Source organism: Piliocolobus tephrosceles, chromosome X (genome assembly GCF_002776525.5).
Source record: "Piliocolobus tephrosceles isolate RC106 chromosome X, ASM277652v3, whole genome shotgun sequence".
Lineage (NCBI taxonomy): Eukaryota > Metazoa > Chordata > Mammalia > Primates > Cercopithecidae > Piliocolobus > Piliocolobus tephrosceles.
This window is the reverse complement of record NC_045455.1, coordinates 45,522,249-45,546,954: the sequence shown is the minus strand read 5'-3', so window position 1 is coordinate 45,546,954 and position 24,706 is coordinate 45,522,249.

Genomic DNA, 24,706 nt, shown 5'->3' with positions numbered 1-24,706 from the left:
TTTTCTTAAGGGATAGTTCTTTTGTAGATATAGTAAAGAAAAAGAACTGATTGTATTCGAAAGGAGATTTGGGACATGTGTAATTGACAACGTTAGTGGAAAATCTGGAGGAAAATATAGAGCAAGCAGATGAAACACATCTTTAGATTTAGCAGTAAAAAATCAAAACATCAGTTTAATTTGGCTTCCATTAATTTTATAATATGTATTGGATATATGTAGCTAGAAGCGGTAATAGTTAAAGACACAGAATTGCATGAAACTGAAAGAACACATTCCTCAGCCCTGGGCCCAGTACAAACATATATCTCAACTTCCTGGGCCCAACACAGACACATTCACACAATTCACACATTCCTCAGCCCTGGGCCCAGTACAAACACATTTCTCCATATATCTCAACTTCCTGGGCCCAGTACAAACACACCATATATCTCAACTTCCTGGGCCCAGTACAAACACTCCATATATCTCAACTTCCTGGGCCCAGTACAAACACATCATATATCTCAACTTTGGAAAAACACCACTTGGAGAGACACCCAATAAGGTCACAACCATTTACGGTTTTACTGAAAGCGCGAGAACCAATAGAAAACTGCTAAATGTATAACTTTAAATGTTAACCAATTGTGATGCTGTAACCAAAAGAATTCCCCTGTTCCTCTGTAACTTTACATATCCTATTTACATCGGGCTATAAAAAGTGAGCATATGCATTGTTTGGGGCCCTCTTGTATGTTGAGGAATGGAGGGACCAAGTTCGAACTTGCAGTAAAGATCCTTGCCGCTTGGCTTTGACTCTGGACTCTGGTGGTCTTCTTTGGGGAATAAACGGTCTGGGCATAACAAAACTAAAAATTATTTGAGATAGAGGGATAAAGACACTGAAGTAGAGAGCACAGTTTTAGGGAGAGAGAGATGTAAAGAATAGAAGACAGTGAAGAAAACACAAAAACACATTTCAATACAGAAAAAAAAATTGGACAAATGAAACCAAAGAAAGGAAAAATGTAACACTTATCAGTAGTTGCAAATACTTCAAAGAGTTAAAGGATAATTAGATAACAGAGTTCAATGAGTTTAGTAGAACCCAGAATAATCTCTCCATTTAAAGGTTAGCAAATCTAATTAGTAACCTTATTTCCACGTGCAAAATCTCTTCAAAGTAGTACCTAGATTTATGCTTGATTGCAAAACCCAGGTTATGAGAATGTTGGGAGAGTCATCCTTAGAATTTTTCCTACTACACCTGAAAACTTCTTTCAGGTCTATGTATCTGTTTCTGCATGTCTTAGGTTTAATATTCTATGTCTAGTGTTGGATAATCAATTTCTTGTTTGAGATGGTTCATTCTCAGTGTCTAAGTGCATATTTCTCCACAAGGTATTTCTAAGTGTTATTTAATACTGAAATGCTAAGGAAGGTAGCTTCCTCCAATAAGCTCTGTGTTTTGTGTGAGCCTAACAATGACTCTCTCACTATAAGATGTTAAAAGACAGAGCCTTGATTTCCTCTCCAAAACTGTGCATGGTGGGGTGCTGTATCTTTTCTCAGAGAGTTACATATTCTTCCACATTAACTAAAAGGAGTTGCAGCAGATATATCAATGATTGAAGTCTGGTCTAAAATCAAATTCAATAAAACATTCATATTGAGCAACCTTGGATACTAACATGCTACATGTATTATACCTTTATATTTCCAAATGCTTTCCTGAAATCTCACTATAGTAGGACAGTGAGTGTTTTTAATTGGGTAGATTTCATACTAAAGGAAACTTAGTTTAGATTAGGGTCGTGAGAGAATGTCATTGGGAATACAAGTTAAGGGAGATGCCTTAGTAATGTAAAAACATCGAGAATCTCAGAAAGCTCAGCAACGAGGAAATAGAGTTTACTCACAGAATAAGTGTAGCAAACAATACTCTGTCCATGGCAAATTACAGCCTCCTCATTGTTTGTAGCTCTTGCCTCATTTCTAAATTACAGTTGCTCTGTTTTGCATTACTTTCATCCACATTTTTGTCTCTGCATTTTAATTTTGCTAAAAACCAATTATAAATAAATAACACAATAAGCAACATATGCCAAAGTTGCCATGATAAACTTCTTAACTAACATACACTTGTCCCTTTCACAGTAAGGATAGAAAAGCTAGGATTGTATGGCCAGGTGCGGTGGCTCATGCCTATATTCCCAGCACTTTGGGAGGCCGAGATGGGCAGATCATTTGAGGTCAGAAGTTTGAGACCAGCCTGGCCAACATGGTGAAACCCTGTCTCTACTAGAAATACAAAAATTAGCTGGGCATGGTGGTGCATACCTGTAATCCCAGCTACTTGGGAAGCTGAGGCAAAAATTGCTTGAACCTGGGAGGCAGAGGTTGCAGTGAGCCAAGATTCCACCACTGCACTCCAGCCTGGGTGACAGAGGAAGACTCCACTCCCAAAAGGAAAAAAAAAGTTAGGATTATAGAACATTCTTAATCCATAGTGTATCTCCATAATGGAATTGAGGTTCCAGACTATGGAAAAAGTGGAAAAAATGTTGTTTAAAAATTCAGACATTTCATCTGAAATCTGTAGGCTGGAACTGAAAAAATAAATGAAGGTATGCTTACATGGAAAGTATTTTAACGCAAAAGGTAATTTTTGAGGCTCACTATGTCCAAACACTGTGATGAGCACTTAGATGAAAGATATTATTCTTGTCAACAAGAAACTTACTTAGGGTCTAGCTGTTGAAACAGATAACAGCAAGAAATTCAGGGTCTAGCTGTTGAAAAAGGAATATAAGATAATTCATGAATAATTAATGAGGGGACAAATAAGAAAACTGTCCAATAATAATAAAATTCTTTGGGAATCACAATGAGGGAAAATGATTTCAGGATAATTGGAAATGATTCTTCCAAAAATATACCTTTGAGGGCTCATGCTGTATTATCAGCATCCTTTCTAGCAGCCTTGCTTCTACAAGTCATTTTGAAACAATGCAAATTAGATAGGTGCAACTCACACTAATATTAGAAGGAATACCACATAAATCCATTCAGAATGAGGAGATTTCCAGAGAAGTAAAAGGAAGTTTTGAAATAGAGCATAAAAAAGGCATTTAAATGAAGAATTATTTTTATTTCATTTGTCCTGATATCAAGATATTTTTCAATTTAAATTATTGGTTTTGAGGATGAAAAGTACAAAGCCATATTCAGAGAATGTTGTTAAAGGCATTCTTCTTTGTTGTTATAATTGTACAGCCTTTAAAATTCAATGTACATTGGCAAACTTTAAATAGTATTAATTACATATTAAGTAAAATAGCTATGACATAACTTTGGCATACTAGTTCATAAAACTGGATCTCTTGATGGTTGATGTGATTTTGTTCTTCATTTATTTATGATTTATAGCAAGCCTACTTTAAAAGTTATCAGATACAACTGATTGATGTAATTAGATCATGAAAATGAATGAAATTTTCTGACATAATAGGCAGTAACTCATTTAAATGATGTGCCTAATTTGTTAGCTTCCAGAGTCAAGATGAATTTTGGATAAGTCATTTATATTACTGAATTATATTCCAATTTATGAGAACAAAAATTCAGCACTATACAGCCTGTTGAGAGCCTGCCAAAGAATCATGGATTTTAGTACTGAAAAGGTTAAGTGCATAAGTGTAAAATGACCTAAACCAATATTCCAAGAATTTTTTAATGCAATAACAATAAATTATATATTTCAAAGCAGTGACAACTGCTAATTTATAAACTGGTAAAACTTACTAGCTGGGCTAGATATTACCAAGTAGAGTCTTCTAATGAAGAAAGTCTTTGTAAGACAATAATATATTTGGAATTTACCACTAAGAGTGTATTCTAACAGAATTTAAACCAAGAATTTGAAATGTTGTTTTCATTGGTAATGGATGGGGTATTGGTGCATAGCTAAAATAGAAACATCTATTAATAACTACTTTAATACTAATTGAGGCCAAATGATGTATATGTATGATATTTATACAAAAATATTTCAAGGGAGAATGATGTCATTTAGTTAAGACACTATCTCAAGGTGCAGAGTACAGAAAATGTTCCTGTTAGTCTTCCTCAAGAGAAAAGCTAGATTCTAACTGAGTATCCAGTACCTTCCTTAGTTGGAATAAAAGCATTATGCAGCTTGCAAAACAAACTAGCAATTGCAAATAGCTCCATACTGGAGTTCACTAGATAGTCTGACAGCAAAGCAAGTTATAGCCTCTCTGAGTCCATTGGCTGATCACACATCTTACCTCTCAATCACATGTACATAGCAGTGAAGAGCCGACTGTCATCTTTTGTTTGGAATAATGCATATTTTCAATGAGTAAATGTGCTACTGTTCGAGGTGCCTACATTTACAATTTCTGCATATATTTCTGTTTATATTTAAAAATAATCCTTTTAAGCACAGAAATGTAAAATAATAATAGGCTATTTCTTTCCTTTTTTAATAGTAGTTGGGCTTTCAGACACTTTTGTAAAACATTATTTAACAATTTAACATTTTATATTCCAAAAGAGATAAAAATGCATTTATATTTTAAACACTGTTATTTACATATAGTTTTATAGATATTGTGTATGTTCATTAGACATATGTAATAGACATTAAAACTGAGTGACAAGGCATTTCAATATTGAAATACTTCTTAAAACCTATATTTTAATTAAAAACTTGTTCTACCATGTGATAATCATGTTCATGTTTTTTGGGAGTACCAAATATATGTCCATATCCATGTGTAAGATTTTCTCAGATTTTTCAGACCAATTTAATTGAATTATATGTTTCATATCCCTAGTCTCAATCCTTTTTGGGGACAAGATTTTAATTCTTTATAATATGCATTTCCTTTTCAAACATCAAACACTTCCACACATGGGCAGGAAACAGCCCACCTACAACAGAAACATTTGTCCACCCAAGGGTAATATACTATTGAATCACTGAGACCAAGTCTGGAATACCTCCTTTCTAAGAAAGTTGCACTTTTGAGCATTTTATTGGCATATCTTTTCTTCTGAAACAAGACATTGGAGATTTCAAAAGACCCACAGCAAATCCACACAAAATGTTTTGAGGTAGGTATGTGAGAATGTCGAACTCCTGTAAAAGTAATTTCTTTTGCTTTGTTTTTAGATTGGAAAAGTAGGGTAGTAGGGAGGCAGAGTGAGACTGAAGTTTAAAAACAGCCAACAAGCAATAGTTGCTATATATTCTTAAAAGGTATCATTAAAATTGTATTTTAGCTGTTAGACTTGGTAATATGGGAAATATTTCTAGAATTTGATGATCTGCTCCAAGTGCCAAGATGTTTCTTGACTCTAGTTGGTCTTTAGAGACATTTTGACTTATGTTTGCTATATTTTTAGAGGGTCTTACAGACAGAATTCACAAAGTATGAATGGTCCCACACAAGAAGGGACCAAAGGTATTTGAATGAAATAAATTGAAGAATAAAATAGGATGTTGGTTTTATAATAGAAAAAAGTATATTTCACTGAACAATATCAAAGAAGTTTATGCCAATAGCAAAGTGAATTTTAAGTTCCTTTGATTTATATTCATTTATCTGTAAATCATCATTTAAGTACTTGTTAAAAGCATATATTTTCACACCTATAGATACCTATCCACCCTCATTGAAGATGAAATAGCTACTACTTCATTTATTTCAAATATTATCTTAAGCCATTGTAATAGTCTGTTTTATAACTCCTAAATTTGATATCTTAAATGACAAAGGTTACCAGTTCACAGTAAAATTCAAAATGGAAACACATTCATAAAAAACTATAATTGTTTATCAGAAGTATCAGCTGTAGTAGCAGGATTATGCTGAAAACAATTTCTAATTTTATACAGTAGCAGGTCACCAGATACAGAGCTGGAACATGTGTATTTATAGATATCATGATCTATCAACCACTGAAATGACCTTGAAAACCCAAAACATCAAACCATGCAAGCACTATTGTATTTCTGTCAAGAGTGTAAAATATTTAAAGAAAAATAATAGAAGATCATGGGCACTTTCAGTGTAGTAGGCAACAACATTTTGGCAGATCTTAGATATACCAACACTACAGTTCTATTTGTGTGAGCATAAACTAGTCAAATTGTTCTATAGCAAGTAACATAACCATTTTATAGGACATTAAAACAGGAATATTCAACAAAGACACATTTTCCCCAAGGAAAGTTGTAAGAAAATATTTCAAGGCAAAGAATAAAGGCTAGTCTGTCAAAGACATTCTTTTTCCTGTATTTCATGTTTTACTGTGCCATGTAATGATACTTTTGGAAATTATCTAAAAAAGCCTTTTTGTGGGAACCTTACCTAATCATTTAGTAAATGTATTTAGAATCTTTACAAGAACACGTTTTTTTTTGTTGTTGTTGTTGTTGTTTTTTTTTTTTTTTTTACAATGATGAAGAGTAGGTTTAATTTTAAATTAAATTTACTTTTTATTGAGATAGGGTTGTATTGTATCACCCAGGCTGGAGTGCAGTGGCAGGATCACTGCTCACTGAAGCCTCAAACTCCTGGGCTCCAGTGATCCTCCCACCTCAGCCTCCTGAGTAGGTGGGGCTACAGGTACACACCACCAGGTGTGGCTAAGTTTTGTAATATTTTTGTAGAGGCAGGGTTGCAACAAGGTTTAGTTTTTAAAATATTCAACATGTGATTACTGCAAAAAATTAATACATTTTATAGTGTTGATTTAAATATGTATAAATTATATAAAAATGAGATTAATAAAAAAACATTTATTTAATCTGGGAGGAAACTTGCTTATGGATGCATGTGAATGCACAAAGGTTTTACAAGAGTGTAAATGAGAAACATGAGAGAGGGAACAGAACCCAAGTTGGTAGAGGCTGAAGGATTTTTTAAAATGATTTGTTATTTCATAAAAATTTCTGATGGTGAGAGGTCTTTGTGTATTTGAACTCTTTTAGCAGATTACCTGTGTTGCACATTACATTCTGGTTTAATGCTTGTTCAACAATAAAACTGTTTTCTTGATTGCCTTTGTGGAGAGATTTTCAAGGTTGAGAGATTTTCTTTTCAATTATATCTTTCCAGCAAAACACATGAACTCTTTTCCTGGAAACATATTTATTCACTTTTTCCTTGAGAATTGAATTATTTTCCTTTTTAAAATAAAATTTTAAGTTCCGCCTTAAATGATTTTTATTTTGAGCTAAGGGCTTTTTTTTTTTCCCTGAAAATGATGAAGTCAGCTTTCCTAAAGTACATTAAGAAATTCGTAATGCTTTTCTTTTAAGGAAACTTAAATGCCTTGTTCATGCCTGCAACCCTGCACTAGGTTTAAGGAAACTTCTCTATTACTAACTCATGTAGATGTTTTAAGTCTAACAGAAACAATAATGATTTGTATGTCTGTCCAGAGATATGACCTCAGGTGAAGGATAGCTTTTTAGGTTTGTATGAAGTTGATAATTGACTCAAGAAAAACCATGCCAGCTGTATGAGCTTCAGGGTGACTGAGATAATTGAATTAAAGGAAATATTTGAAAATGAACTACTGAGTTTGTTGTAAATCCAAAGACCCTTGAAATGGATAATTCATAGTAATTTTACAGTCATTGATGGTTATTGGCAACTCTGATTTTGTAGATTGTCTTTAATTTTTTTTTTTTTGGGATTCTCATAGGAAAGTGTTTTGAAGTTAGGTTATATTTCAGCATAAACACACACACACATAACTATATTTGATCATTGAAATATTAGAGAACAAAACATTCAAATGAGAACTATTAAGATAATAAACATTTTTATTTAAAATTAAATAACCAGTTAGTACGTAGTCGGGTTTAAACATGTGTTAATCGGGGAAATTTTAGAAATTTTATCTTCATAGGACACTATTAGCTTTGTTTTATTTTACTTTGTTGACTTAAAAATCAGTCAGCTAATAAATTATAAATCCTATATGTCAAGAAATTATCTCCAGAAGTCCACAGTTGGTAATCATTTACAGAAAAGAAAATAAGTAAACCTATGAGATTTATTGCTAAATTTTACTAATGTAAACTTTAAGTTAAAATGAATATATTAGGAACAAGGAATTGTAAACATTGTTTTATTATTTCATTAGTTCCAAAAAAAATTTTTCCCCAGGGAATTTTAAGTTTAATTAAATAAGTCTTGGACTGGGTGATTTTAAGGCATTGAAAGGTAGAGAATGTACTAACGAAGCCACATTGTTGACTGTGGGTCATCAAACCTTGGGTAGTACCCCAGACATGAAAACTGACATGGACACACTAGAGTGAGGTTCAGAGTGGAAGTTTTATAGGTGAAAGAGAAGAACTCTGGGAGCAGAGAGGAGTCCCAGAGAAAATGGGTTGCCACTTCCATGGTGAAATACAGATTTCTTAGGTGAGCTTGATGGGGCAGTATCTGATTTACACAGGGCAAGAAAGATTGGTTGAAAAATCTGTGCTATTTGCATAGTGCACAAAGCCGGCTGCCCCTAGTCTTTTATTTTGCAGATAGGTTCTTCACTGGCCAGCATCATGTTGCCTGCCTCTTTACTGTACACATGGTAACAAAAGGGAAGATGGAGCCTCCATTTTGAACATACCTGGCTTCCAGGAAGCCCTTTTCTGTTGGCACAGCTGCTAGCACTCACCCATGCAAGCTTCCAGCTTGCTTATCTATGTTTGCAGCTCAGTTTTTCAGGCTACTCTTTGTTAGAAAAAGAAAGTGCTTGGGGAGCTGCTTTTTACTAAAAGGGAAGCCTTGCCAAGGACTTCTTTACCTTCACTATCTGCCTAAACAATTTCTGTCTAGCTTCTCAATCACTAAGATTGAGCAAAACTAAAGACATAATAGCTCTTAATAAAGAAGGAATATAAGAGTTTTGAAGCAAATCTTGATGAAGTAGAAGTTTACTAGAATACAGTCCTGTGCCAAATAATGACATTCCAGTCAGTGATGAACAATACATACAATAGTAGTCTCCTAAAATTACAATACTGTATTTTTACTGGCCTTTTCAATGTTTAGATATACAAATACTCTCTACTATGTTAACAATTGCTTACAGTATTCTGTACAGTAGCATGCTCTACAGGTTTGGAGCCTAGGAGCACTAGGTTATACCATCTAGGTTTGTGTAAGTACATTTTGTGATGTTCACACAATGACAAAATTATCTACAAACACATTTCTGAGAACACATTTCTCCCAACATTAAAATATGTGTGACTGTAGTTCTAAGGAAGAAACTGTAGTCTTGGTAAGGAAGTGGTTTTAGATGTTTTCTAGATTATCTTACAGTTACAAGTATTTCCTGAAGCAAATAAGTCATTTTTTGCTTGGTTTCACACACATAGGATTTTATGCTTGGTTTCAATTCAAAGAAAGTAAGATAATTTAGAAAAAAAAAAAAAAAAGTAAGAAAATAAGATGTGAGCATTCATACAATCTATTATACTGAATAGTTTTCCCCTGGTGAGTTGTGAAAGAGAATACCTACCAAGAAAAGCATTTCCAATATCGTAGACTATTGGTTCAAATGTTTCCTTTAATGTAGGTGTTGTAAGTATGTAAACAGGAAACATGAAAAAGAGAATTTAATTTAATTGCAATAGAACTACCAGTTATACAGTAAGAGGATAATGAAGTAGGAACTTCATTTCAGTTAGAGTTTGTAAGTTGCAAACAGAGTTCAACGTAATCCTTCTAAACAGAAAAGGGAATCTTGTATTAGTTTGCCTACAAAATTTCTAGAAAGACAAAACAAGGCTGAATACTACATTGTTAGCAATGAGGTTGGTGCAACAAGCCCATAGGGCAAATTTGTATGAATTAGAAAAGATTTCCCTCTAAGCAAACTCTTTGAATACATAGCTTGGTAAGGGTATACAGCATGATAAATACTATTGCCTGCCAGAAACCTATACAGTAACGCAGCAACGCTGGAACAATAGGACAATAAACAGTATCCAAATGTAAATGGGAATGTCCTAATGGAAACGCCATTAAATCACTTCCTGGGAAATACCATTAAATCACTTCCTGGAAAAAAAAAAAAAAATTGTCTGCTAGATCTTCCCTAAGAGAACCAAACACTTGTATTTATATTTTCATATAGAGCTACCATATCACATTACTAACTTCTGCTTCCCAAGTCTTACAGAGACAGAATACATCTGTTTGGCCTAACTGAGGTCATATGGCGAGTCCTTGCTGTGAAAAAAATAGATAATTTTGCTCCTAGAGTTTAACCACAATAACAGAGGAATGCTAAGGAGAAAGGATTCAGAGAGGGTGCCAAATGAGCCAATCTGCACAATCTAGCAGCATTTATCCAAAATCCATCCATTGAGAGTCTGCTATCACTCAAACACTGTACCAGAAATATATTTGAAAAGCCTATAATCTAGTCTGTTTTTAAAATGTTTTTGGCTGGGTACAGTGGCTCATGCCTGTAATCCCTGCACTTTGGAAGGCTGAGTATATATATATTTGAAAACTATGACTCTTTCTGAGTACCCTAACAACATTTTTATGATTTTTAAAAATGCATAGCTATGTAGATTTTCTTTAAATATATATGTAGACAAAGTCACTTTTTGTTTTCATTTTAACTGTTAGTAAACTGTGTATGGGTTTTCTTCTTGTGAGATGAGGAATCTAAATTTTCTGTCGTTAACATCCAAGGAATACAAAATTTGACAATCTATACTAAGGGTTATCATTATAGCCGAAAGATTAGGCAGAGAGTCTTTACAGAAGACTATTCTTAAGGGAAGTTCTGTAAGTAATAGGAATTAATAAAGTGAGGTAAAATCTTGATTGATTTGAAGACTACTGTTCAGGGGCATCACTAGTGAGCCTACCACAAAATTGTTTGAAGGGTTATCGGGGATTAACCAAAAGAGGCATTATTAAATTTGCTTAGCATCATTCACTGACACATCTGCATAGATCCTTCAAGTTCATCTTAGTCTACAGCGATCAGTACCCTTCAAATGATCTGTTTATAGTTAACTATTAATTTTAGTTTTACTAATTTAATTTTTAAATTAGTAAGTAGGCTATATTTCAAATTTAGAAAATGTAGATATGTTGGAATATGCAGAAATCACTGCTCACTCAGTTTTAAAAATTTATATTTTGTTGTTCCTCATTTGCTGCAGATTCCTTACTAGTCAAATATTTACTTTTTAAAGTGACTTAGAAATATTACATATCAACATTCATAATCAATAAACACTTTTTAAAATATTAAAATGGAAAGTAAATATTAACTTTGAATTAACACCACCAAAACGCTTAATTTTTTATTCAATCGGTATTTATTCAGGGTTTTTTTTTTTTTTTTTGAGACAGAGTCTAGTCCTGTCACCCAGGCTAGAGTGTAATCGTGTGGTCTCAGCTAATTGCAACCTCTGCCTCCTGGGTTCAAGTGATTGTGCTACCTCAGCCTCTCAAGTAACTGTGATGACAGGCACCCACCACCATGCCCAGCTAATTTTTGTATTTTTCATAAAGACGTGATTTCACCATGTTGGACACTGGTCTTGAACTCCTGACCTCAGGTGGTCTGCCTGCCTCAGCCTCCCAATATGCTGGGATTACAGGTGTCAGCCACTGTGCCCAGCCTGCTTTTTCCTACTTAGAGTTGCTTCCTTACTTTGTATTTAAACTTGTGCATATCCCAAAGGACTTTACTTTGTGAGAACTATTATATATTGAAAGACATTTGTTTAATCCCTCACAAAAATATTGAATTAAAAGAAAATCTCATGAAATGTGACTGATGTATTAAAATAAAGTGATTTAAATGCTCTTAAAAAGCAGAAAGAAATTTAAAATGTAATAGATCCATGGAAAAGAACAACAAAAAACACTTAGAAATGTAACAGGACAGAAAATAAAGCATATAGATCTTTAATAGTTTAGTATGGCATTAATTGTGTTTTTATTCCTCTCAGTCTTTCTAAAACTGTTATTAGGAAACTAATGGTTGTATGTAATCAGTATGTAGATATAATACTTTTTACACTGCTGAGTTCATTCTGTAGCTACTATTCTATAGTCTAATCTTTCCTTTCTATTTCCTTGCCACTAAATATTTTGATAAACACTACTTTCAATAATAGATACCACATATATCTCATAACGTTATTGTTTATTTTTGCCCCCTAAGTCTTAAATTGGAGCTGAAGCTGAAGATGCCAGTAAGAACAGAAAAATGCCCTGATGACAAGAGATGTTCTCTCTGGCCAAAAGGACCATGAAAGAGACAGACTATCAAGACATGAACTTTAAATAGTAACTGCTGTGGTTCAGCTAAACATCACAGAGGAAAAAATGTAAATATTTTATTAGACAGCAGTCTATTTCAATTGATGTATCATGGAAAATGCTATAACATATATGCATTTTTTTGCTGATGTTATATTCTGATAATTGACTTATTATCAATGGATATACTGAGCTAATGTATAAACAGTTCTTAGGGGTCTTATATTGCCAAAATGCTGTAAAACATAGGTTTTCATTCCAATTTGCAATACATGAGTATGTTATCAGAGGGCAACCTATCAGCATCATCTACAAACTTATCAAACATCTAGTGAACAACTATTGTTGACTTTGGTTGCCAATATGTTTGAACTGTCTCTGCTTTTATTCATCATTTGCCTTCAGTCTGTTCTCTTAATTTTCTTGACTTTAAAAAAAAAGTAGTGTTACTTTCATTGCTTTGAGTCATAGCTATCACTTATATATAAATATGTTCTCATCTTTATTTTCCATTTAATTGTTATTTATTGCTTATTATATAAAAAGGCTTTTTACAAATTGTTTTTGGTAGCTTACTGAAAATGTTTAATCTCTCCAGTCCCCCTCTCTCTCGATACACACACACACACACACACATACACACACACACACACACACACACACACACATATATATATATCAACCTAAAATATCATTGGCCAACTGATACATGTTATAATAAACTAGAACAGTAGTTTGGAGGTACACTAGTTGCCCCTTATCTACATGGTATATGTTCTAAAACACCCAGTGGATGCCTGAGACCATGGATAGTATTAAACCCTATATACACTGTTTTCTTGTATGCATACATATCTATGATAAAGTTTAATTTATAAATTTAGCATAGTAAAAATTAACAATAATAAAATAGAACAATTATAAAAGTATTCTGTCACAATTTCTCAGAAGAGTTGTTCTTACTGTAGATCTTAGCAACTTCAGCATTTTTTTCTTTTTTTTTCCTTTCCATATGATAGCAAGAACCTTTACTTTTGCACTTAAAGGATTTTGTGGCTTCTCTTTGGCATATCCAAATTGCCAGCATCACTACTTTTGCACTTTGAGGCTATTATGAAGTAAATTGAGGGTTGCCTGAGCACATGCACTATGATACTGTAGCAATCAATCTTGTAAACCAAAGGGCTGCTTATTGACTCATGGGCAGGTAACTTAGAGAGCAAGGATATGCTGGACAAAGGGATAATTCACATCTTGTACAAGAAAGAGCAGGAACATGTTAGACTTCATCATGCTACTCAGAAAAGCGTGCAGTTTAAAATCATAAACTGTTTATTTCCAGAATTTTCCATTTAATATTGTCAGAACTTGACTGATTGCAGGTAATAGAAACTGAAAAATGAAACCACTGACAAGCAGAGACTACTGTAATAGTATATAAAGTTGTAGTATTTTAGCAATCTTCAAAAATTTGTATGATTTTAAGATTGTGAAATACTGGTGTTAAAATTTAAGGAGAAAATATAAGACACTGAAAGATAGGGAGAAGGAAGGCTGTGTTTTGTATTTTGTTTTTGCCTCCGAAATCTTGAATTTGGAGTTGAAGAAGATGAAGATGGCAATAAAAACAGACAAAAATTCCCTGACAAAAGAGGTTCTCTCTAGCTCAAAGAGACAGCCTATTAAGACATTAACTTTAAATAGTAACTGCTGTGATCCAGCTAAACATCACAGAAAAACTGTGGTTCTACAGTCATCTACATCAGCAAAGGGCAAGTGGGAAGCCTTGAATTTCACACTTAGGAGGCCACAAAAAGCTTCACCTAATTCCTGCAAGCCTGGTGTCATATAAAACCAAGTAGGAAGTTAGGAATTTCATTTTCAGTGACTGGCAATGAGTACCATATGTGTGATGTCAGTGTTGATAAACAGGGGAAGCCTGGACTACCATCCCTTTTAGCACTAATAAGGTACTTTTGCCCCTCTCTACTTGGGCTGTGTCAGAAGATGGTAGAGAGTCAGGACTCTTCTCAACATCCAGGCTTAATAAAGCCATCTCCATCATGGAGCCCGTATAGAGACCAGAAGTCTCAATAGGAACTTCTGTCCAGTAGCAAGGAGGAATCCTCCCATTTTGTATGATAATGGAAACTAAGTAGAGAATTTAGACTACTGTCTTCAACTGGCAGTAATAGAGTGTCCCACTCCTTTCTCCTGTGAAAATGGTGTCAGGGGAAGCAAGGTACAACAGAAAATTAAATGAAGTCTATATTCTTATACTATAATACCCACAATGGAAAATCATTCATTATACGAACAACAGGAAAAAGGAAGATTTCAAACTGACTGAAAGAAAATCAACTGATGCCAACACTGACATGATAGAAGTATTAGATTTATATGATAGTAATTTCAAAGCAGCAATGTTAAAATGCTTCAAGGAACAATTATGAATATACTTGAAGGAAAAGTACAAATTGAAAGTTTCGGCCGGGTGCAGGGGCTCACGCCTGTAATTCCAGCACTTTGGGAGGCCAAGGCAGATGAATCATGAAGTCAGGAGATGGAGACCATCCTGGCTAACACAATGACACCCTGTCTCTACTGAAAATACAAAAACTTAGCCAGATGTGGTGGCGGGTGCTTGTAGTCTCAGCTACTCGAGAGGCTGAGGCAGGAGAATCCTTTCAACCCAGGAGGTGGAGGTTTCAGTGAGCCAAGATCAAGCCACTGCACTCCAGCGTGGCGATAGAGCTAGACTCCATCTCAAAATAAAATAAAATAAAGAAAATAAGGAAAAAAGAAAAACTTTCAGCAAATATATGGAAGACATAAAGAACCAAATGAAGATTATAGAACTGAAACATAAGATACAAAATAAATACAAATTAAAATGGATAAGCTTAATAGCAGAAAGGAGAGAAAGAATAGGATTAATGAACTGGAAGATAGAATAATAGAAATTACCCAATCTGGAGGAGAATGGACTGAAACATAACAGAGACTCTTGAACCTGTGGGGCTCTAACAGGAGATCCAGTGTTTATGTGATTGAAATCATAGAAGGAAAGGAAGAGGGAGGTGTTAAGAATTTAAGAAAATGATGGCTGAAACCTCTCCAGATTGGACTAAATCAATCAATTATTCAATAAACCTACAGACTCACAAAGCTAAGCAAATCTCAGAATAATATCAAGGAAATTAAGGCTAGGAGTAGTGGTTTACATCTGTAATCCCAGCACTTGGGAGGATCACTTAGAGCCCAGGAATTTGAGACCAGCTTGGGCAATATAGTAAGACCTTGTTTCTACTAATTAAAAAAAAAAAAAAAAAAAAAAAAGCCAGGTGGAACAGGCACAGTGGCTCGTGCCTGTAATCCCAGCACTTTGGGAGGCCAAGATGGGCGGATCATGAGGTCAGGAGTTGGAGACTAGCCTGACCAACATAGTGAAACCCTGTCTCTACCAAAAATACAAAAATTAGCTGGGTGTGGTGGCATGTGCCTGTAGCCCCAGCTACTCGGCAGGCTGAGGCAGGAGAATCACTTGAAAGCAGGAGGCAGAGGTTGCTGTAAGCCGAAATCATACCATTGCACTCCAGCCTGAGAGAGACAGAGCAAGCCTCTGTCTCAAAAAAAAAAAAAAAAAAGCCAGGTGTAGTGGCATGCGTGCCTGTAGTTCCAGCTACTCAGGAGCCCGAGGAGAGAAAATCACTTGAGCTGGGAGGCTGAGGCTACAGTGAGCTGTGATTGCATCACTGCCCTCCAGCTTGGGCAACAGACTGAGACCCTGCCACAAATTAAAAAAAAAAAAAAAAAAAAAAAAAAATTTACTGAGGAAGTCTATAATATTTACATTTCTGAAAATGGAAGACTGTTTAAAAAGTCTTAAAAGCTGCCAGAGTAGCATCACCTTATCTATAATGGGAAATACAATTAGAATGACAGTAGATTTCCCATCAGAAATTACTGCCTGAGAAAATAACAATATTTTTCAAGTCCTGGGGAAGATGAAATCTGTACACTCAGAAATTAAAACTTTCTTAAATGAAGGAAACCTAAGAGAATTTATTTGCAGATTGATTCTACAAAATGCTAAACGGCCCAGGCGCGGTGGCTCACACCTGTAATACCAGCACTTTGGGAGGCTGAGGTGAGCAGATCATGAGGTCAGGAGTTGGAGACCAGCCAGCCTGCCAACATGGTGAAACCCCATTTCTACTAAAAATACAAAAAAAATTAGCCAGGCATGGTGACACGCACCTGTAGTCCCAGCTACTCGGGAGGCTGAGGCAGGAGAATCGGTTGAACCCAGTAGGTGGAGGTTGCAGTGAGCCGAGACAGTGCCACTGCACTCCAGCCGGGCGACAGATTGAGACACCATCTCAAAAACCGAAACAAAAACAAAACAAAACAAAATGGCTAAAGGAAGTTCTCTAATAAGAAAAGAAACAATAAAAAGGAAAGTTTGGAACACTAAAAAGGAACAAAGACAAACATATGAAATATAGGTAAATAAAATAGAATTTCCTTGTTCTCTTGATTTTTCTAAATCATATACTAAGGGTAAAGTGAAAATTATACCACTGTGGTTTGAAATGTTTCTGGAAGAAGTGTTGAACACAATTATAAGTGGGAGAAGGTAAGGGAACGTAGTGAGATGACTCAAACTGATGAAATTAGGAATGTAAATCTAAACTAATAGCTAGAGAAACCACTTAAAAGGCTATATGAAAACATATCCAAAAATAAGTGAAAATGAAATTCCAAAATATATTCAAGTAATCCAAAATTAGGCAGAAAAAAATGGAAATTAAAAAAGAAAAACAGAAAAACAAGTATGAAATAGCAAAAGTAAGCCTAACATATCAATGATTAAATGTAAATGCTCTAAATATACCACAACAAAATGGAGACTGACAAAACAGATTAAACAACATAGCCCAACTGTATGTTGTCTGTAAGAAACACTTTAACAGTATCGGTAGTTTGAAAATAAAAGGTTGGAAAATATCTATCATGCAAATATTAATCAAAGAAAAGTAAAAGTGGCTATATTAATATCAAATAAAGTAGATTTAAGAACAAAATAAATTACCATGTATAAAAAAACACTGCATAATGATAGAAGAATCATTTCACCAAGAAAACATAGCAATCCTAAATATGTATCCACCAAACAGGAGAGCAAAACGTTCATGAAACAACTGATAGAACTGAAAGCATAAATAGACAAATCTAAAATTATCAGTAGCAACTAACACTCAGCTGTCAATAATTGATAGGCAATTATACGGATACTTGGCAAGGGTATAGAAGTTAATCTAATCCACCAGCAGAATCTAGTCAGCATTTGTCCACAAATTTACACTAAAACAGAAGAATATACATGCTTTTCAAGTACCCATGGTACACATTACAGAATGGAATAAAAATACTAAATTTAAAACAGATGAAATCATTCAATCACAATGGAACCACCTGAAAACCAACAAAGACAAGCAGACAATCAAGCAAATCAATGAGAATTTCTCCAAACACTTAGAAACTAACCAAACCATTTCTAAGTCATCTGTGGTTTAAAGACAACATCTCTAGTGAAATTGAAAAAAATACCATGAACTGAATGAAAATGAATATTCGACATTTCAAATTTATAGGATAAAGCAAAAGCAGTGCTGAGAGGGGATTTTATAGCATTACATACATTAGAAAAATAGAAAAACTCTTAAATCAATCTAATCCCCAATCTGAGGGAAAAAGAGAGCAAAATAAAAACCACAAAAGCAGAAGGAATAGGTAATGAAGTAAGTCATTGAAATTTAAAGCAGTTAAACAATAGAGAAAAATCAATAAAATAAAAATTTGGCTGTTTGAAGAGTTCAATCAATAAAACTGACTTGTAGCATGAATGACAGGAAAAAAAGACATAAATTGCCATTATCAGAAATGAAATGGGATTTCACTATAGACCCTGCAGACATCAAATGATTAAAAAAAAATACTATAACTCTCAAAACACAAATTTGACCACTTAGAATGGTCCATTCTTTGAAAAACATAAAATGTCACACTTCACACAATATAAAATAGTTTGCATAGCCTTTAGTACAATAAAAGGAACATGAATTTTTCATTTGACTCCAAAAAAAAAAAAAAAAAAAAAAAAAAAAAAAAAAAAAAAAAAAAAAAACTTCCACAGGCTTAGATGGTTTCACTGGAAAATTATATTTAAAGCTTAAACAAGAATTAACACCAAGTCTACATAATGTCTTCAGGTATTGGAAAAGCAGAAAACATTCTATCTTAATTTGTTTTCACACTGCTATAAAAACCTGCATGAGACTGGGTAATTTATAAAGGAAAGAGGTTTAATTGACTCACAATTCAGCATGGCTGGGGAGGCCGCAGGAAACTTATAATCTTGGCAGAAGTTTAAGGGGAAGCAAGGCATCTTCTTCACAGGGCAGAAGAAAGGAGAATAAACTCAGGAGGAACTACCAAACACTTACAAAACCATCAGCTCTTGTGAGAGCTCACTCACTCTCAGGAGAACAGTATGGGGAAACTTCCCCCATGGTTCAATTAGCTCCACCTGCTCTCTCCCTTGACACGTGGGGACTATGAGGATTACAATTCAAGATGAGCGTTTGGGTGGGAGCACAGCTGAAACATATTAACTTCCCAATTTACTTCATGAAGCCAGGATTACCTTGATATAAAAACAAGCCAAAGGCAGTACAAAAAACTGAGACCAATATCCCTCATGAATATAGACACAAAATACTTTACCAAAACGATACTTTAGCCTGGTTTAAGGTGTTGTTGAAGTTTTATACATCCCTCCTAATTTTCTAATTCTTTTAGCAATTACTGAAATGTGTGTTGACATCTCTAACCATGGTTGTGGATTTGTGTATTTCTTCTTTCAGTTATATAGGGTTTTGCTTCGCCTGTTTTTACCCCACCTGTTTTATGTTTGTAATAGTTGCATGAACCATTAGGACTATTATATCCTCCCAGTGAGTATCCTTAATGCTTCACGAATTACAAGGCTTTCCCCTCTGGTTTACGGTAACACGGACACTTTACAATCCTCTCTGAGCTCAGAGGACATTGTCCCTTACTCTTTATAGGTGGTTCTTTCCCCAGCACCTGGTATCGTCCTCACACAGAAGTGCTGATTAGTACCTAGCTGAGGACTTCGAGGGAACACTTTGCAGATGTCCAGTGCAGTTCTCTTTTCTCTGTTGTTTTGCCTTGTGAATTTCTAGCCACGCTGGCCTGCCTTTACTCCTCCTTTAGCCTTCCATTTCTTCATTTCAGGCAGTTCCCTGGACTCCACCAACTCTCTTTTATGGCTTAGGTCTGTAATCTTTCTTCAAGGAGTATAATAGTACAACTAACAGAACTGATTTTGTTTCTTCCCTCTGGGGTACCATTCCCCTGTGTTGCCTGATATGCAATAACTAAACATTGTTGTTTTATATATTTTGTCAATTTATTTTTTATTTGCTGTTGTGTTTTTTCATTTTCATTTATTTCTTTTTCTTTCTTTTTTTTTTTTTTTTTCAGAATGTAGAATAAACCTTTTCTGTTGGGTGCGTGTATGTGTGTGTTTCCTAAACCTTCAAAGTAAGCCACAAATTAAATGTACAAACACAATTAAATAAAATATTGGTTTAAAAAGAAAATAGAGGATGGTAAATGCAGGAATCACATCTAGTGTTAGATGAACAACATGTTTTCTCCTTAAAATAATAATTAAAAAATAAGCCTTTAGAAGAGGCAAGGAGGATACGGAAAGGAGGTCTGTGAAAGTTGTTTATTCACTGACTTGTGATTGAGAGCTTATTTTTTTACCTCCAATTAAAAAGTCACTTCATGAAAATAAGATTTTCTAATTGTGATTTATCTTTAAATCTTACATGTAAAATGTTTCCTGAGACATGCATGAATACTATTCAGTTTCCTCAGAGGCACTCTAATGAATAGGGTAACCAAGTAGGAGCTATTAGGGGCTCAGTTTTCCAATAAAAAGTATGCCTTCCTTTCCCCTCTCATTTTCATGGTTGGTAGTAGGAGAAAACATATCTATGTACTGAAATAATGTAAATAACCTATACTGTGGACCCTGGATCATCACATTTGTACATAAATAACAGTATACACATGAGAGAGAGTATATTTGATCACATTGACTCTACCAGGACAATAAATAAATGTGAAAGCTTGTTTTTGAAAGCCGCTATACTTTAGAGGAAGAGCAGATTTATATTGCCATAAAATTCCTGATATTGACTGAATCTTTCAAATATTAATGATGTTTATACTTCATTTATATATGATCACCTTATTAGACATATCTGCCTGTCTGTCCAGATTGAGGGAGTCACATGATGAATAAATCGTTTAATTAGAAAGACATTAGATATTCCATTACATTAGAGTCCTGATGTTTAATTTACTACAATTAAATGGTCAGTTTATTAAATTTCATAGGATTTAAGATTGCATCCAAGCCTATAGGACTCTAAGTTATTCAATAGCTGCAAGTATAGCACCCAAATCAACTTAGCTCTGACTGTTAGCAATCACCTTACTGAGAACTTTACATATATACATTTAATCATCACACACCTGTGATGATTAAATTATAATAGTTAAATTATAATATCCACATTTTACAGAAAAAATTAACAATCAGTTTAATCTAAAGGCATCTGCCTACACGTGATAGAGACACCAATCCAATAGTGTAAATGCAAAACCTCTGCACTTTTTCCTGCCTTGTGGTTCACCAGTTCTACCTTATTTCTGCTAATCCTGTTCAAATGTATAACTGATAACCAAAGCACTAAAGGACAGGAGTTAACTCTATTGTAATAAAAACGCTGTAAGACAAACATTCTGCCAAAATGAACTACTTCACTGGATTCTTTGGGAATATGTCATTTCTTCATTTGGCCTGCCCATTTTTATCTTCTTACTATCATACTCTATATTTCTTTACTTCTAATTGAAGGTCTGTACCAGTTTGAGTTTTTAATAAAGCAAATTCTTAGCTGAAAAAATGAAATCTTATTTCCTTGGCCTCTTTGCCCATAATTTTTTATAGTGTAATAACAATGTAGTAATAATTATTCATTTATAAATGTGTTTTCCCAAAGGAACTTGAAAAGAAGGGACTCTATTTTTTTTATCGTTGTGTTCTTAACCTCCAGTAGGTACCAAATGGATGAGAGAATGAAAGAACTGATTGGACCATAAATCCAGTGAATGAAGCTATAGGAATTGTAAAAAGCAAGTTTTGATCCTTCCTTCCTTCCTTCCTTCCTTCCTTCCTTCCTTCCTTCCTTCCTTCCTTCCTTCCTTCCTTCTTTCTCTTTCTTTCTTTCTTTCTTTCTTTCTTTCTTTCTTTCTTTCTTTCTTTCTTTCTTTCTTTCTTTCTTTCTTTCTTTCTTTCTTTCTTTCTTTCTCCCCTTCCTTCCTTCCTTCTTTCACGAATTCCAAGGCTTTCCTTCCTTCCTTCTTTCCTTCCTTCCTTCCTTCCTTCCTTCCTTCCTTCCTTCCTTCCTTCCTTCCTTCCTTCCTCTGTCCGTCCTTCCTTCTTTTCTCTCTCTCTCTCTCTCTCTCTCTCTCTTAACCGAGTCTCATTCTGTCACCTAGGCTGGAGTGCAGTGGCGCCATTTTGGATCACTGTAACCTCCATCTTCTGGGTTCAGGCAACTCTCCTGAGTCGGCCTCTCAGGTGGTTGAAGTTACAGGTATGTGCCACCATACCCAGCTATATTTTTTGGTATTTTTTGTAGAGACAGGGTTTCACCATGTTGGCCAGGCCATTCTCAAACTCCTGAACTCAAGTGATCCACCCGCCTCAGCCTCCCAAAGTTCTGGAATTACAGGCATGAACCACCATGCCCACCCAATGATCGTGTACTTTGATAAATGGATTCTTTCACAGTGGCTGTGACAAAGGGGTTTGGGTTGCAGAATCTTCACCTCTGGGATATCACACCACCTTTGGTTGCTATGAGGTAATATTATCAAAACAAGCAGAAACACCCAACCTCAATGCTAGTACATATGTAGAAAATATAAAATCTATCTATGGAATTTATTAGCCTCATCTTTAGATACTCTACCCCTCATTCCAATGTGTTCTGCCTTGCCTACCTGGGAGACCTTTGGCAAACATTATTTCTCCATATTTACTTCATGAAATCCTATCTCAGTAATAATATAATCATTTAAGTCATACATTTAATCGTAGAAGGAGAAGGGTTTGAGGTGAGGAAAAGAAAACAAAAAATGGCTGTGAGATTTCAGGACCTCAGAAAGTTGAATTACATAGGAGGTATTAGATGGCAATGTATCAGTCTATTTTCATGCTTCTACTGATAAAGGCATACCTGAGACTGGGTAATTTATAAAGAAAAGAAGGTTTAATGAACTCACAGTTCCATGTGGCTGGGTAAGTCTCCCAGTCATGGCAGAAGGCAAAAGGCATGTCTTACATGGTGGCAGGTAAGAGACAATGAGCACCAAGAGAAAGGGGAAACACCTTATAAAACCATCAGATCTTGTAAGACTCATTCACTACCATGAGAACAGTATCGGAGAAACTGCCCCCCATGATTCAATTACCTCCCATAGGGTCCCTCTCATAACACATGGAAATTATGGGAGCTACAATTCAAGATGAGATTCGGGTGGGGACACAGCCAAACCATATCAGACAGCAAAGTATCATTTCCAGTTTCTAGTTTCCCTGAAGTTACCCCACCTTCAAGAAAAGGTGAAATGTGCCTACTGCTTAGCTAACCTTCTCTTTTTATTGTTTACTTAATGTTATGTTTTCTTTTAAGTCTAGTCAAGTGAAGCAGTGGGAGTAGAGAAGGGATCTTCTTTCTAAATATCTCTTCCCTGACCTCAGGTTGGTTATCAGTTTTTTTTTTTTTTTTTTTTCCCCCTGAATACTCTAAATCTATTCTTAGGAAACCATCCAATGAAGTTGCTCTAGAACAGTAGTGCTCAAGAATTATCACATACCAAAATCATCTGAGAACTTTTCATCTATCTGTCTATCTATGTATCTCCTTATCTATTCATTATCTTTACCAAACTTTGAAGAGGTTTCTTTTGGATTATGGGCCCCTGAACTCCCTTTTCATATGGCATGTTTAGAAAACTTGCAGTTATTTCCCTGTCCCTGTCCCATTGACATACAAATCCTTTTTAAAGTCTCTCAACAGTTTTACAACTCAAGAGTATCAAGGACTTAAGTTCTCAAGGCCTTAAGAGCCATCTCTTTAAACTACACTCATCTAGGAAGATAGTGTCTCTGTTTCCTAGTACCCTTGGGAGAATAGGAGATTAACTTTGGTGAGTTTCTTTGCTACAAAATATATGACATTCTGTCATACATATATGGGAAATTTACTTTTCTTTTGGGTAAATCCAATTAACAACAATTAGGTGGCTTACCGTTCTTCTGGATCCAGCTCTTAAATATGTTCTTTGTTTTAGTGAAGCTGAGTTCAGTTTCCCTCCTAACTTGCAATAGCCTTGAATAAAGTATTTTTTTACTTGTTTAACTCAGTTGCAATTTTTGCTTTGACACTATCTTTCTACACCACTGCCTAATTCTTCCTCAAATTTTTAACTCCACAGGACTGGATATGGTCATCTGTGTGTTTTTTAAAATTCTACACATGTTCTTGTGAGTATCTAGGTTGACCAACCATTGATTTATACATTAGAAAAATTTAAATATGCTGAGTAAAGATACATACGCACTTCATGCTTTATAAGTATGGTATGAATGTAAGCACGTTCTACTATGTATGAAATGCCAACCAGCAACCTCAAGCTAGAGGAAACTTTTTAGTGAATGCAGGCAGTCATAAAGGCCCTGGTGTCATATATTATAAGGAATAAGTATGTTACTGGTAGAAGGTATCTGAATTACCAGTGGTAAATTTATATGGGTCTGCAGAAACCTCAATTCTTGCCTCCTCAGAAGAAAGAATTCTCCTGAGGAGCATAAGGCAGAAAGAAAGGCCAAGGCAAGTTTCAGAGCAAGAGTGAACATTTACGTAAAAGGCTTTAGAACAGGAAAGAAACAAAAGGAAAGTACACTTGGAAGAGACCCAAGCAGGCACCAACATCAAGTGCAATGTTTAACCTTGGTCCTAGGACTTTATAGGTTGGCCCCTTTCCCATGATTCTTCTCTTAGGGTGGGCTGCCCACATGTGCAGAGCCCTCATTACCCTTTGGAAAGTGAGCACACATAGTGTGTTTAGGAAGTTGTATGCATGCCCATAGGAGGCTTTCTTTCCTTTTCCGGTGGAGTGCCCCTGGAAGGTCATAC